Source organism: Stenella coeruleoalba (genome assembly GCF_951394435.1).
Source record: "Stenella coeruleoalba genome assembly, chromosome: 5".
NCBI classification, from domain to species: Eukaryota; Metazoa; Chordata; class Mammalia; order Artiodactyla; family Delphinidae; genus Stenella; species Stenella coeruleoalba.
The window spans coordinates 44731669-44745953 of record NC_137150.1 but is presented as its reverse complement, the minus strand read 5'-3'; the positions used below and the strand labels follow the sequence as shown (position 1 = coordinate 44745953).

The following is a 14285-nucleotide window of genomic DNA, read 5'->3' as shown; positions in this document are numbered from 1 at the left end:
ACTAAGGATCCTCCCTGTTGATAATAGCTTGTAGATTATATACTTGAAAGTCAATTTGGATGAAAATAAAATATTTTACTCTCACTTTACTGAGAAAACACACCCTAGCTACCAGCTGCCAATATGGTTTGATTTAAACTCCTTTCCTTAAAATAGAGTGGAAAATTTGGAGACATCAAGCATTTCAGAACAACAGCAACATTAAAGAAAGTTTTTAACCAAAATAAAAATAACAAACAAAACCATCACCATCAACAATAAAAAAACCGAACTAACCAGGGTACAAGGAAATGAAGTTAATGAAAATAATAAATTATAAATTAACAGAAATAATAAATAATAAATTAACAGAAAAACAAGATTAAAATATTAAAATAAGTAAATAAATTTAAAGTAAATAAATAAATAAGTAAATAATAAAATATTAAAATAAGTAATTTTTATCTTATATTAAGTTTGTATATTATTAAAATAAGTATGAAAATAAATAGACTTTACAGTAAATAATAAAATAAGTAAGTGAAACTTTTAAAATTATATGATAAAACTCTAAACTAAAAATAAGAAAGAATGGAATATTTTTTAAAACTCAATATAAAATGCTAATCTATTCTCCCACACACAAAACAACAACAAAACTTGATTCTTAATATAAACTCTAAAGAGTAAATGAGACAGAATTATACATAACAATAAACTGGAAGAACCAGCAAAAATATTCTAAAATTGAAATTAAATGCTAAGAGATATGACATATATATCTGTGTCTCCACTGACAAGTTATTCTATTACATAAAATGGACCAGATGGAGGGGGGAAATAATCAAAGAAATATGTGAAAAAATACCTGTGAACTGAAGAAAGATAAGAGTCTTTATACTGAAAAGTACCACCAAATGGCAGAAGAAAATTTTAAAAAAAATCACCTGAAAAACATATAAATGTGAAACTGTTGAATACTGAATACAAAGATAAAAAGAAAATTGCAAATTAAAAAAAAATACACACAAGGGAATAGTAGTCATATTAAATTTTCATCTACAATCATGACCTATAATATACTAAGTGAGCTAGATTCTAGACTGTTTCTTCAATCTCATACCACTACTCTCCTTGCACCATTATGCTGCAAGAATAGAAACCTTCTTTCTGTATCTTGAACACCCCAAGCTTGTTCATTCATTGGTACTTTTGAATAAGCTGGTTCCTGTGCTTGAGATACCCTTACCTTGGATCTTTGAAAGCTGCCTGTTTATCATCCAAGCTTTGATTCTGAAGTCATTTCTTCAGTGTAACCTGACTTTTCTGTCTGACTTCCATTCTCAGCCACTTCCTAGTCACTCCTCGTTACATAAATTATCACTTACTGAAAATATCATGACTTCTAATCTGATTACTTACTTTTTATCAGTCTTCTTTTATTAGAATATAAGATATGTAGGACAGAAAATGTCTCCTCCTCCTCCTTCTTTTATTATTATTTTCTATTTTCCCATTGAAAGGAATTATTTCTAATACATATTAGGTGTTCAGTATCTGCTAAATATATGAATTAATAAACAACATGCTAGTTTTCAATAGACAAGTCACTTAACCACTCAAACTTAGTTGCCTCGTAGGAAAAAAAAAAAAATGAAGCAGCTAAATTAGATGGTTTCCATGGTTCCTTACAGCTTAAATTTTAATAAACCAAGATGGACCTCTTATACCCCAAAGTTCAACAGATCTTAACTCATCAGTCTCTTTAATTTCTTCTGTACATTAGTGCATATTTGTTTCTATTCTTGTTGTTATTGCTTCTGTTACCTTGAATACAAACTTTCCTTTTATATTGGAATATACCTATTCTATGAGTCTGCAGACAGAACTGATGCCTGACTCTAGATGTCAAAGAGCTCAGAAAGGCAAAGAAATTCTTCCCAGGCCTCCTTATTTTGAGGCATGAGCAAGTGACCTAAGTACAAGACTCAGATGTTCTTACTGAGAGTGGCAGATCCATTATGGTGCCAGGAGGTGTAGTGGTTTCCAGGGATGGAAGTGGCAGTGACATCAGGGGGCATATCCAGAGTCTAGTGTTGTAGCAGTAAAGCAAGCTGTGGCATCCAGTGTTGAGCAGCACTAGCAGTGGGGAACGCTTTGCTGAAATGATTTTGGCTGTAGGGCTGGGTACTGTCTACCTTCCCTTATTCCTGCCATTTTGTGTTTGGTAACTTTTGTTTTAGTTCCTAAATATCCTTTCAGTAAATTTCTTTTCAGCTTACATCTCAAGCATTCTGTTTTTTATGCTTTCAGCCAAGATTACTGACTAATATCTGGCAATACAGTTATAAGACATTTCTGAAGCAGTCTCAGTAAATTTTTAGAGATATGTTTACAAATATTATGATTACACAATTCTTAGAAATAGTGCTGTCAAATTAATTCTTTTTAGTGAAGGTATATGTGATTAATAATCAGCAAAAAATATATTAAGAGTAGATTGTGAGGCAGAGTCAAGATGGTGGTGTAGGATGATGCAGAGTTCATGAGTCCCCACAACTAGAGCACCTGCTGGACTCTGGTGGGGGATCTCAACACCCAGAAAGACAGGAGGAACCCCCAAGTGAACCTGTAGGACATGGGAGGACTGAGGGGGGAGGAGAAGTGGAGGCCAGACAGGACCAGTGCCCCTGAGGGGTGGCTGAGATGGGGGAGAGGTTCCCACACCTGGAAGGACCCTCAGGGGGCTTGGATCTGAGGGAGCAAGCCCAGCATTTGTCTGCCTGGCTCTCGGGCCGGGTCCTATGCCCTCAGAGGTCCCCTCTGGGCAGGGTTAGTCCTGAGTGCATAAGAGGGAGGCCGGGAGAGAACAGGAGAGGCAGGTGGGGGAGGAGCAGAGGACGTTTGCCCTTGCCACTTGGGCTCAGGGATCCTGCTGAGCTCCAAGGCGGGTCCCCCGCCCTCCAAATCCCCATCCAGGCTGCCTGGGTCCTGGGGACATTGGAGGGTAGTCGGGCAGATCAGGAGAAGCAGGATGGAAGGGTCCTCCAGGACTGGAGGAGCAGGAGAGGAGTGGAGGGTGAGTGCCCCACTCACTGGAGCCCAGGAAGCCTGCTGGGATACCAGGTGGGGTCCCCCACCCTCTGAAGCCAGAGGCAGGAAGCACACCTGGTCCCCTTCTGTGCCTGGGCCCTTTCCGTTCTGTTGAGCCTAAGCCCCACCCACCCACACCCTCCAGAGCCTTTTCCAGCCCTGTGGGTCCTAAGCATAGGCCCTGCCCACCACCCAAAGTTCCCCACAGTTTAGGCCCTGCTCTCCACAGCCAAGGCCTTTTCCACCTTTTTTTTTTTTTTTCTCTTCCTCTTTTTCACTATTGTGGTCCTGTTTTACCTTCTGGTTGTTGTTTCATCTATATTTTTATTTTTATATTTTTTCTAATGTATCTGTTAGTTTCCTAGTCTAATTTTATGTTTTACTTTGTTATTGTTCTCCTTTTTCCTTTTCTTTTTCTTTTTTTTTTTTTTTTGCTACCCCATGCAACTTGTAAGATCTTGGTTCACAAACCAGGGGTCAGGCTGAAGCTCCTGTGGTGCAAGCCCTGAGTCTGAATCACTGGCATAACAGAGAACCTCAGACCCCAGGGAATATTTATTGGAGTGACATCTCCCAGAGGTCCTCATCTTAGCACAAAGAACCAGCTCTACCCAACAGTCTACAAACTCCAGTGGTGGAAATCTCAAGCCAAACAACCAGTAAGACAGCAACACCATCCCACTCATAAAAAAAAAAATGAAAAAGAAAATGAGATGGCAAAAAAATATGTCACAGATGAAGGAGCAAGGTAAAAACCTATAAGACCAAATAAATGGAGAGGAAATAGGCAATCTACCTGTAACAGAATTCAGAGTAATGATAGTGAAGATGATATAGAATCTCAGAAATAGAATGGAGGCACAGACTGAGAAAATACAAGAAATGTTTAACTAAGATCTAGAAGAACTAAAGACCGAACAAACAGAGATGAACAACACAATAACTGCAATGAAAAATACACTAGAAGGAATCAATAACAGAATAACTGAGGCAGAAAAACGAATAAGTGAGCTGGAAGACAAAATGGTGGAAATAACTGCCAAGGAGCCGAATAAAGAAAAAAGAATGAAAAGAATTGAACACAATCTCTGAGACCTCTGGGCCAACACTAAACACATGAATTATGGCAGTCCCAGTAGAAGAAGAGAAAAAGAAAGCTTATGAGAAAATATTTGAAGAGATTATAGTTGAAAACTTCCTTAACATGGGAAATAAAAGAGTCACCCAAGACCAGGAAGCACAGAGAGACCAATACAGGATAAACACTAGGAGAAACAAACCAAGACACATATTAATCAAAATAACAAAAATTAAATTCAAAGAAAAAATATTAAAAGCAGCAAAAACAAAAAATAACATACAAAGGAATCCCCATAAGGTTATCAGCTGATTTTTCAGCAGAAACTCTGCAGGCCAGAAGGGAGTGGCAGGATTTACTTAAAGTGATGAAAGAGAAAAACCTACAATAAAGATTACTCTCCCCAGCAAGGATCTCATTCAGATTCAATGGAGAAATCAAAAACATTTTAGACAAGCAAAAGCTAAGAGAATTCAGCACCACCAAACCAGCTTTACAACAAATGCTAAAGAAACTCTCTAGACGGGAAACACAAGGGAAGAAAGAGACCCACAAAAACAAACCAAAAACAATTAAGAAAATCATAATAAGAACATACATATCAATAATAACCTTGAATGTAAATGGATTAAATGCCCAACCAAAAGACATAGGCTGGCTGAATGGATATAAAAATAAGACCCATATATATGCTGATTACAAGAGACCCACTTCAGACCTAGGGAAACATACAGACTGAAAGTGAAGGGATGGAAGAAGATATTCCATGTAAATGGAAATCAAAAGAAAACTGGAGTAGCAATACTTGTATCAGATAAAACAGACTTTAAAATAAAGACTTTTACAAGAGATAAGGAAGGACACTACATAATGATCGAGGGATCAATCCAAGAAAAGGTATAACAATTATAAATATTTATAATTTATAGGAGAACCGTGATACATCAGTCAAATGCGAACAACCATGAAAGGGGAAATTTACAGTAACACAATAATAGTAGGGGACTTTAACATCCCACTTATACCAATGGACAGATCATCCAAACAGAAAATAAATAAGGAAACACAAGCTGTAAATTACACAATAGATCAGATAGATTTAATTGATATTTATACAACATTTATATTTTATACAACATTCCACTCGAAAGTGGCAGAATACACTTTCTTCTTAAGTGCACAGGAAATATTCTCCAGGATAGGTCACATCTTGGGTCACAAATCAAGCCTCGGAAAATTTAAGAAAATTGAAATAATAACAAGCATCTTTTCTGACCATAATGCTATGAGATTGGAAATCAACTACAGGAAAAAAAACTGTAAAAGCACAAATACATGGAGGCTAAACAGTGTGCTACTAAGTAACCAAGAGATCACTGAAGAAATCAAAGAAGAAATTTAAAAATACACACAAAAAAATGACAGTGAAAACACGACAACCCAGAACCTATGGGAAATAGCAAAAGCAGTTCTAAGAGGGAAGTTTAGAGCAATTCAATCTCACCTCAAGAAACAAGAAAAGTCTCAAATAAACAATCTAACCCTAACCTAAAGCAACTAGAGAAAGAAGAACAAAGAAAACCCAAAGTCAGTGGAAGGAAAGAAATCATAAAGATCAGAGAAGAAATAAATGAAGTAGAAACAAAGAAAACAATAGCAAAGATCAATAAAACTAAAACTTGGTTCTTTGAGAAGATAAAGAAAATTGATAAACCCTTAGCCAGACTCCTCAAGAAAAAAAGGGAGAGGACATAAATCAATAAAATTGGAAATGAAAAAGGAGAAATCACAACTGACACCGCAGAAATACAAAGGATTATAAGAGAGTACTACAACCAACCATATGCCAATAAAATGGACAACCACAAAGAAATGGACAAATTCTTGGAAAGGTACAATTTTCCAAGACTGAACCAGGAAGAATTAGAAAATATAAACAGACCTATCACAAGTAATGAAATTGAAGCTATAATTGAAAATCTTCCAACAAAAAAAGCCCAGGACCAGATGGCTTCACAGGAGAATTCTATAAAACATTTAGAGAAGAGCTAACACCCATCCTTCTCAAACTCTTCCAAAACATTGCAGAGAGAGAAACATTCCTAAATTCATTCTACGAAGCCACCATCACCATGATACCAAAACAAGAAAAAGATGTCACAGAAAAAAGAAAATTATAGACCAATATCACTGATGAACATAGATGCAAAAATCCTAAACAAAATACTAGCAAACAGAATCCAACAACACATTAAAAGGATCATACATCATGATCAAATGGGATTTATCCGAGGGATTCAAGGATTCTTCAATATATGCAAATCAATCAATGTGATACATCATATTAACAAACAGAATGATAAATAAAAATTATATGATCATCTCAATCGATGCAGAAAATGCTTTTTACAAAATTCAACAGCTATTCATGATAAAAGATCTCCAGAAAATGGGCATAGAGGGAACCTACCTTAACATAATAAAGACCATATATGACAAACCCACAGCAAACGTCATAGTCAATGGTGAAAAACCGAAAGCATTTCCACTAAGATCAGGAACAAGACAAGGATGTTCACTCTAACTACTATTATTCAACATAGTTTTGGAAGTCCTAGTCATGGCAATCAGAGAAGAAAAAGACATAAAAGGAATACAAATTGGAAAAGAAGTAAAACTGTCACTGTTTGCAGATGACATGATACTATACATAGATAATCCTAAAGATGGCACCAGAAAATTGCTAGAGCTAGCCAATGAATTTGGTTAGGTTGCAGGATACAAAATTAATGCACAGAAATCTCTGGCATTCTTATACACTAACAACAAAATATCAGAAAGAGAAATTAAGAAAACAATCCCATTTACCATCGCAATAAAAAGAATAATATACCTAGGAATAAACCTACTTAAGGAGGCAAAAGACTTGTACTCAGAAAACTATAAAACACTGATGAAAGAAATCAATGATGACATAAACAGATGGAGAAATATACCATACTTTTGGACTAGAAGAATCAATATTGTGAAAATGATTATACTACTCAAAGCAATCTACAGATTCAATGAAATCCCTATCCAACTACCAATGGCATTCTTCACAGAATTAGAACAAAAAATTTTACAATGTGTATGGAAACACAAAAGACCCCGAATAGCCAAAACAATCTTGAAAAAGAAAAACGGAGCTGGAGGAATCAGGCTCTCTGACTTCAAACTATACTACAAAGCTACAGTAATCAAGACAGTATGTTACTGGCACAAAAACAGAAATATAGATCAATGTACAGGATAGAAAGCCCAGAGATAAACCCATGCACATATGGTCATCTAATTTATGACAAAGGAGGAAAGAACATACAATAGAGAAAAGACAGCCTCTTCAATAAGTGGTGCTTGGAAAACTGGGCAGCTACGTGTAAAAGAATTAAATTAGAACACTACCTAACACCATACACAAAAATAAACTCCAAGTGGATTAAAGACCTAAATGTAAGACCAGACACTATAAAACTCTTAGAGGAAAACATAGGAAAAACACTCTTTGACATAAACCACAGCAAGGGTTTTTTGACCCACCTCCTAGAGAAATGGAAATAAAAACAAAAATAAACAAATGGGACCTAATGAAACGTCAAAGCTTTTGCACAGCAAAGGAAATCATAAACAAGATGAAAAGACAACACTCAGAATGGGAGAAAATATTTGCCAAGGAAACAACAGACAAAGGATTAATCTCCAAAATATACAAACAGCTCATGGAGTGCATTAGCAAAAAAACAAACAATTCAATTAGAAAATGGGTGGAAAACCTAAACAGAAATTTCAACGAAGAAGACATACAGATGGCCAAGAGGCACATGAAGAGATACTCCTCATCACTAATCATTAGAGAAATGCAAATCAAAACTACAATGAGGTATCACCTCACACCAGTCAGAATGGCCATTATCAAAAAATCTAGAAACAGTAAATGCTGGAAAGGGTGTGGTGAAAAGGGAACCTTCCTGCACTGTTGGTGGGAACGCAAATTGATATAACCACTATGGAAAACAGTATGGAGGTTCCTTAAAAAACTAAAAATAGAACTACCATAGGAACCAGCAAACCCACTACTGGGAAATACCCTGAGAAAACCATAATTCAAAAAGAGACATGAACCACAGTGTTCATTGCAGCACTATTTACAATACACAGGAAATGGAACCAACCTAAATGTCCATCAACAGATGAGTGGATAAAGAAGATGTGGCACATATATACAATGGAATATTACTCAGTCATAAAAAGAAATGAAATTGAGTTATTTGTAGTGAGGTGGATGGACCTAGAGTCTGTCATACAGAGTGAAGTAAGTCAGAAAGAGAAAAACAAATACCGTATGCTAATGCATATATATGGAATCTAAAAAAAAAAACCCAAAACGTACTGATGAACCTAGTGGGAGGGCAGGAATAAAGACGTAGACATGGAGAATGGACTTGAGGACACGGTAGCAGAGGGGGAAACTGGGGCGAAGTGAGTAGCATTGACATATATACACTACCGAATGTAAAACAGTTAGCTAGTGGGAAGAAGCAGCACACCACGGGGAGATCAGCTCGGTGCTTTGCGATGACGTAGAGGGGTGGGATAGGGAGGGTGGGAGGGAGGCTCAAGAGGGAGGAGTTATGCGGATATATGTATTCATATGGCTGATTAACTTTGATGTACAACAGAAACTAACACAGTATTGTGAAGCAATTATTCTCCAATAAAGATCTATTAATAAAAAATTGCTGAAGGCATACCAAAAATGTATAATTATTCACTCATTTATAAAGTATAACCATGCCACTGCTGTACTAATAATATTTATACTATGAAATATTAATTAAAATGGAAACTTTAAAATGAAAAATAAGAGTAGATTGTTAGTTCTTACAGGCAGAAAGTCTTCTGTATTTAAAATATTTGGTGCATGTATGTGTGTGAACACATGTGATAGGACGTAATTAACGTTTCTTGAACTTAAAAAATAAAGAATGATGATTGGACTTCTAAAAATTGCTGAGATTCTATATACAAGTATTTAAAGTAGAGAGTTAAAAAGGTGGAAAATAAAGGGAAGCACAAATATACTAAGAAAATAGAATTCAAAGCAAAACGATTCAATAGGAAATAAAGATAGTTTATATTAATAAAAGGTAGACACTATCAAAAATATATAACAGATGACAATCATAAATTTGGTCATAGAATATATTATTTATATTTTCAATCTTTATAATTATAGAAAGAATAAAATATCTCCATAAATCAAATTTTATTCAAAAATTAGATTGGAGGCTTATATATAAATAGATGACTTTCAGGACAAAATCATAATTATTTAAAAACTGAGTGTTAAAAATAGTAACCATGATATTTTGTACCTAATACAAAAAAAAATTTGTTTTTCAAATAGTCATGCTAACTTTACAAAATAAGAACATGCATTAGGCTGAGAAGATAATCTCAAACTATTCCACAAAGAAAAAAATTGAAATGATACTGGTAATATGATCAAACCAAAGTAAAATGCAACTCAAAATTAACAAATCTATAAATTAATTTGTTAATAGAAATTAACAACAGCAAAAAACTCAAAGGATAATAAACTTGCAAAATTTTAGAATACTCTTGGTGGTTTAAGAAGAAATCAAAACAGAAATTATAGACCACTTAGAAATAAAAGGGTAAAAATAATCCATCTCATAAATCTATGAATCTAGCCCAAATGGCACTCAACTGAAAAGTTTTAGTCTTAAAATATTTGTCATGAAAATAGAGGTTGAAAATAAACGAAACGAAATTTTTATCTCAAGAAACTAAAGGAACAAAGAGCCTAATGAAAGTGAAAAGGATGAAATAATAAAGATGAAGTAACAGTAGTTGTCTTAATTAGACAACAATAATAAATTCAAGCAATAAAACAGAGTGTAGGCTTTAAGAATTATAAACAAAAGAGAAACATTTTTTGGATTAGCCAAATGTTTTAAAAAAATACTATAATGAACTACATAAGGGATAGAATAAGAACATAACTATAATTACATATTTTTAAATGTCAGGGAAGACTGTATAACTTTAAGCTAATAACCTTGAGATTTTACATTATCAGACAATTTCTTATTATATCCTAATTACCAAATTTGATGAAAAAGTAAAAATATCTGAATAGAATTAAAAATTTAGATAAAATTGAAAAGGTTATCAAAAATCTCCAACTTCTAAAAAAATATTTGATCTAATTCAGTACCTATTCCTGATATTATACATGATATTACATTGTCATCTAATATTATCCACAAATGATAAGTTAAAATAATGTGAGATTCTAAGATAACAGGCAAGTTTACAATGCTTATATGTTTCATGTTTATATGTTTCAACTGGTGTACTGGCAATTTTTTTTTTTTTAAACTGAGATCCTAAAGAAATGGGACTAGCGTACAGTGTAAGTTTTAACATATATTGGTACACACCTTGCAGGACAGTTTTAAATGTGCATATTCTTTGTCCAAGAAAGGAATCTATCTTACAGAAATACCTCAATATATGTGCAATGTATATTATTTACAGCATTGTTGGCAAGAATGAAAAACTGAAAAATGCTACATGCCCATCAATGATAAATGGTTAAGTAAAATATGGTATGTTTATCTTAGAAACAATCTGAAGATTTTAAAAAGTATAATCTCATTTATATAATATCAAAACTAGGAAATGTATTTTACTTATAAATTTATCTGACATATTTAAATTTTGGTACTAGGATTCATCTGTGCAATATATGTATGACACTTTACTTCTTAATTCAAATTAAGTCATGCTCTGAGCCTATAAAGGAAAAACATTGAGAAGGATACAAACCAGACTATTAAAATTAGGAATGGGAAAGATATATCAAAAGGGGACTTACACATTTTGTTCTATAATCCTTTTATTTATGTATGTATTTATTTTTAATTATGTAGGTATTTATTTTTAATACTAAGCATATATTTGTTTTTTACTTTAGTTAAAACCCTTAAAAAATATGTAAAGAAATATAGTAAATGTAGTTTTCAGTTTCTTATCATCTTTATGCTTTATCTTGTACTAGTGTTATTATCCTGTTTTACTGCCTATTAGCTGCTCTAGTGTCAATTACTTTGGCACTGCCTTACTAGATATACAGAATGAAATAAAGTTCACTAATGGTTTGTAAAATGATACAAAAAGTTTAGAAGTAATGAAATGAGCAATATCACTAAGCTGCTGAAAATGTGCCGCAATTCACTAAGTGCTATACAAAAGAAAGCAGACAAACACAGTCTGTTCATTACACAGTTGACTGAGCTCTGCAACTGATGGGCAGTCCTCCTTGCCTTGTGACATTCAGGCTCTCGTTAGCAATTTCAGGCCAGCAGAGGAGACAATAAAATTTGATGCATGATGTCAAGGTGAAGTTTTAAGAGTTATGATACTGAATTTATTGTTAAGAATCATATAAGAGTAACACATGACAAACAGATTTAGAAATGTCTTCCCACAAGAAATTAGGGGGCTCTAGTCCTAAATCCAAAAAACTTAAGATATTTTTTTAAAAAGGAGACAGGGAAACACAGAAGAAAGAAGTTTTCATATAAATCCAAGTTATATTTTTAGAATCTTTTGTATAAAAGATAATGATAGGGCTTCCCTGGTGGCGCAGTGGTTGAGAGTCCGCCTGCCGATGCAGGGGGCACGGGTTCGTGCCCCGGTCCGCGAAGGTCCCACATGCCGCAGAGTGGCTGGGCCCGTGAGCCATGGTCACTGAGCCTGCGCATACGGAGCCTGTGCTCCGCAACGGGAGAGACCACAACAGTGAGAGGCCCACATACCGCAAAAAAAAAAAAAAAAAAAAAGATAATGATGATCAATGAATAATGGCTATGCCTCTAATTCTCCATTATTTTCTCATAAATTTTGACTTTAAGAAAATCATACTAGTGCTTCCTAGGAGTGAGATATATAAACAAAAGCTGTACTTGTACCTGCATATAAAATAAAACCTTTAGTAACATCTCTTATTGCCTGAAATACAATCAAAATCCAAATCTGTATATTACCATGAAATAATAACATCCTGGGCAAGAGACACAAATCATGGGTCATATTTTTAATCTTTTAGCAGGGAGAGAGAGTCTTGCAAAACCAAACAGATTGCCCTACAAAGGCTTCTGAACTTGATTTTTTTTTTTTTTATTACAGAGAACTGTCAGCTACCAATAGAAAATCTCAACCAAAGGATTCATAGAGCTTAATCTGTTAGACTAAACTGAGACTCAGTTCTCAAGGCTATTTCAGTCTAAATTAAGAGTGGTATAATAATATTTTAGAGGCATTAGTAGGATTTCTAAAACTTAGTGTTGGCTTTCTAAAATTGTGGTTAACATTTCAGTTTCCATCAATAATTTTATCATGGCATATTTAGTTTTCTGTCTGAAAATAAAATTTATAATTATATGATATATAATATAAAGTTCTTTGACATTATCCTGTTATATAAACCTAGACTGACTTTTCATTGTCAACTTAAAAAAATTCTAAGTAAATGATACTTGTTTTCTTGGGAATTTGTTGTTTTGTAGATTGTAATAATTATAAAAGTATATTATTTGAAAATAATAAGGAAATAGTAATTTTAATAATGAAACAAAATATATTGTAAAAGTTGTACTACTATTATACTCTCAAATAACTAACCAATCAAAAATTATCAGATAAAATATATGTATTTATTAACTATATAACATTAAATTTATTTTTTCACAAAAGAATGTTTTTAAAAAATGTGGTTTAAAATATGCTGCTTTACAGTTTACTTAGTATATTAAGTGGCCTAACATTAAGCAAGAATCATTTGAAAAAATTAAAAATATGGAAACTGTAAATGCCTAGAAGTTGAACATTATAATTTTAAATTAAGGAGATTCAAGCTCAGTGAGATTAAATACTTTCTACAAAATCACACTGTTAGAAGAGGAGAAGCTAGCTCTAGAGCCTAGGGCCTCCTGACTACCAGTCTATTTTTCCAGTGCATTATTCTATTAACATTTTCAATTAAATGTTAACTATGCTAAAACTTTACATAGTTGGAGAAATTAGAAACAAACTATTGAATATCTTATAAACTAAGCTATGTTTATCATTGTTATTAAGCTCATAAATATTCAGTAGAAAGAACATTTACAAATCTATCAGATATTCTGAACATTTATGAACAACATCATGGCACAGAAAAGCATAAATAAACACATATAGCAAAACTTTAAATTTGAGTCTAAAAAGCAAGCTTCACATTACGTAAGCCTCACATTTTAAATTTTTACCAGCCATCATTAACTATTATTCAGACACCTAAATTTCTTGAGATTAGTGGCAATGTTCATCAGTCCTAAAATTCAACACTCTATGTTTGGTCTATTTAAATCTACTCATTCTATTAAAAGAAATAATTAACTCTGGAACTCCAAAGAAAATTACCATAAAGATAAATATTCACTAAGGCAGAAAGACTGTTTTATACTTTTTTTAAAAATCACATGTAATTTATACCTTAAATGAGTTAGGTCTGAGCACACTCAAACTCACTAAATAAGGAACTGTTCACATCATTCGACAAAGAACCTCTCTCACCCATCTTACTGGTTGTCTCTTCTCAAGCCCAGCTCTTACCAACCTTCCACTTAGTCACGAAGACTATTGCAAGTACAGTTCTTTGAGGCATCGATATAAGGTGATTATCTTTCCAAATTCAAAGCAAAATAAACAGTTCAGCTCATTGAAAAGGCTGACTCAGAGCAATGAATGTTTTAGCACTAGGCTGTTCACTAGCAATGAAAAGCATGCTTCTGTTGTAGACCAAGGTCAGCCATTTGCAAGTAAACAGCTCCCTCCACTGGCCCAACCATCATTCTATGCTCTGAAGTCTAAAGCCACTTGAGTTCCCCTACTACCAAGTTTGCATACAGAACACAAAATGCTAGAGCTGCTTGAGAATTTAAAACACTGAATTAAAAGGTGGATCACCCAGCAACTAAGAGGGGACAACCCCTGTAGATCTTTTAGATCAACCCCTAAGATCTAT

At 33.8% G+C, this 14285-nt stretch overlaps 1 protein-coding gene across 3 annotated transcripts in view; it reads right to left on the bottom strand.

Annotated features, from left to right (window-relative positions):
• Positions 1 to 13951, bottom strand: part of LOC307186854 (uncharacterized protein) — a 332494-nt gene extending 318543 nt beyond the window's left edge. The window contains exon 1 of one of the 3 annotated variants that reach the window (XM_079922424.1): positions 13878 to 13951. The gene's annotated coding sequence lies outside the window, so the exon portion shown is untranslated. Of the gene's footprint in view, positions 1 to 13753 lie in introns of all 3 variants that reach the window. The other 2 variants (XM_079922429.1, XM_079922431.1) reach the window with 2 other exon arrangements.
• Between the last annotated feature and the right edge of the window lie 334 nt (positions 13952 to 14285).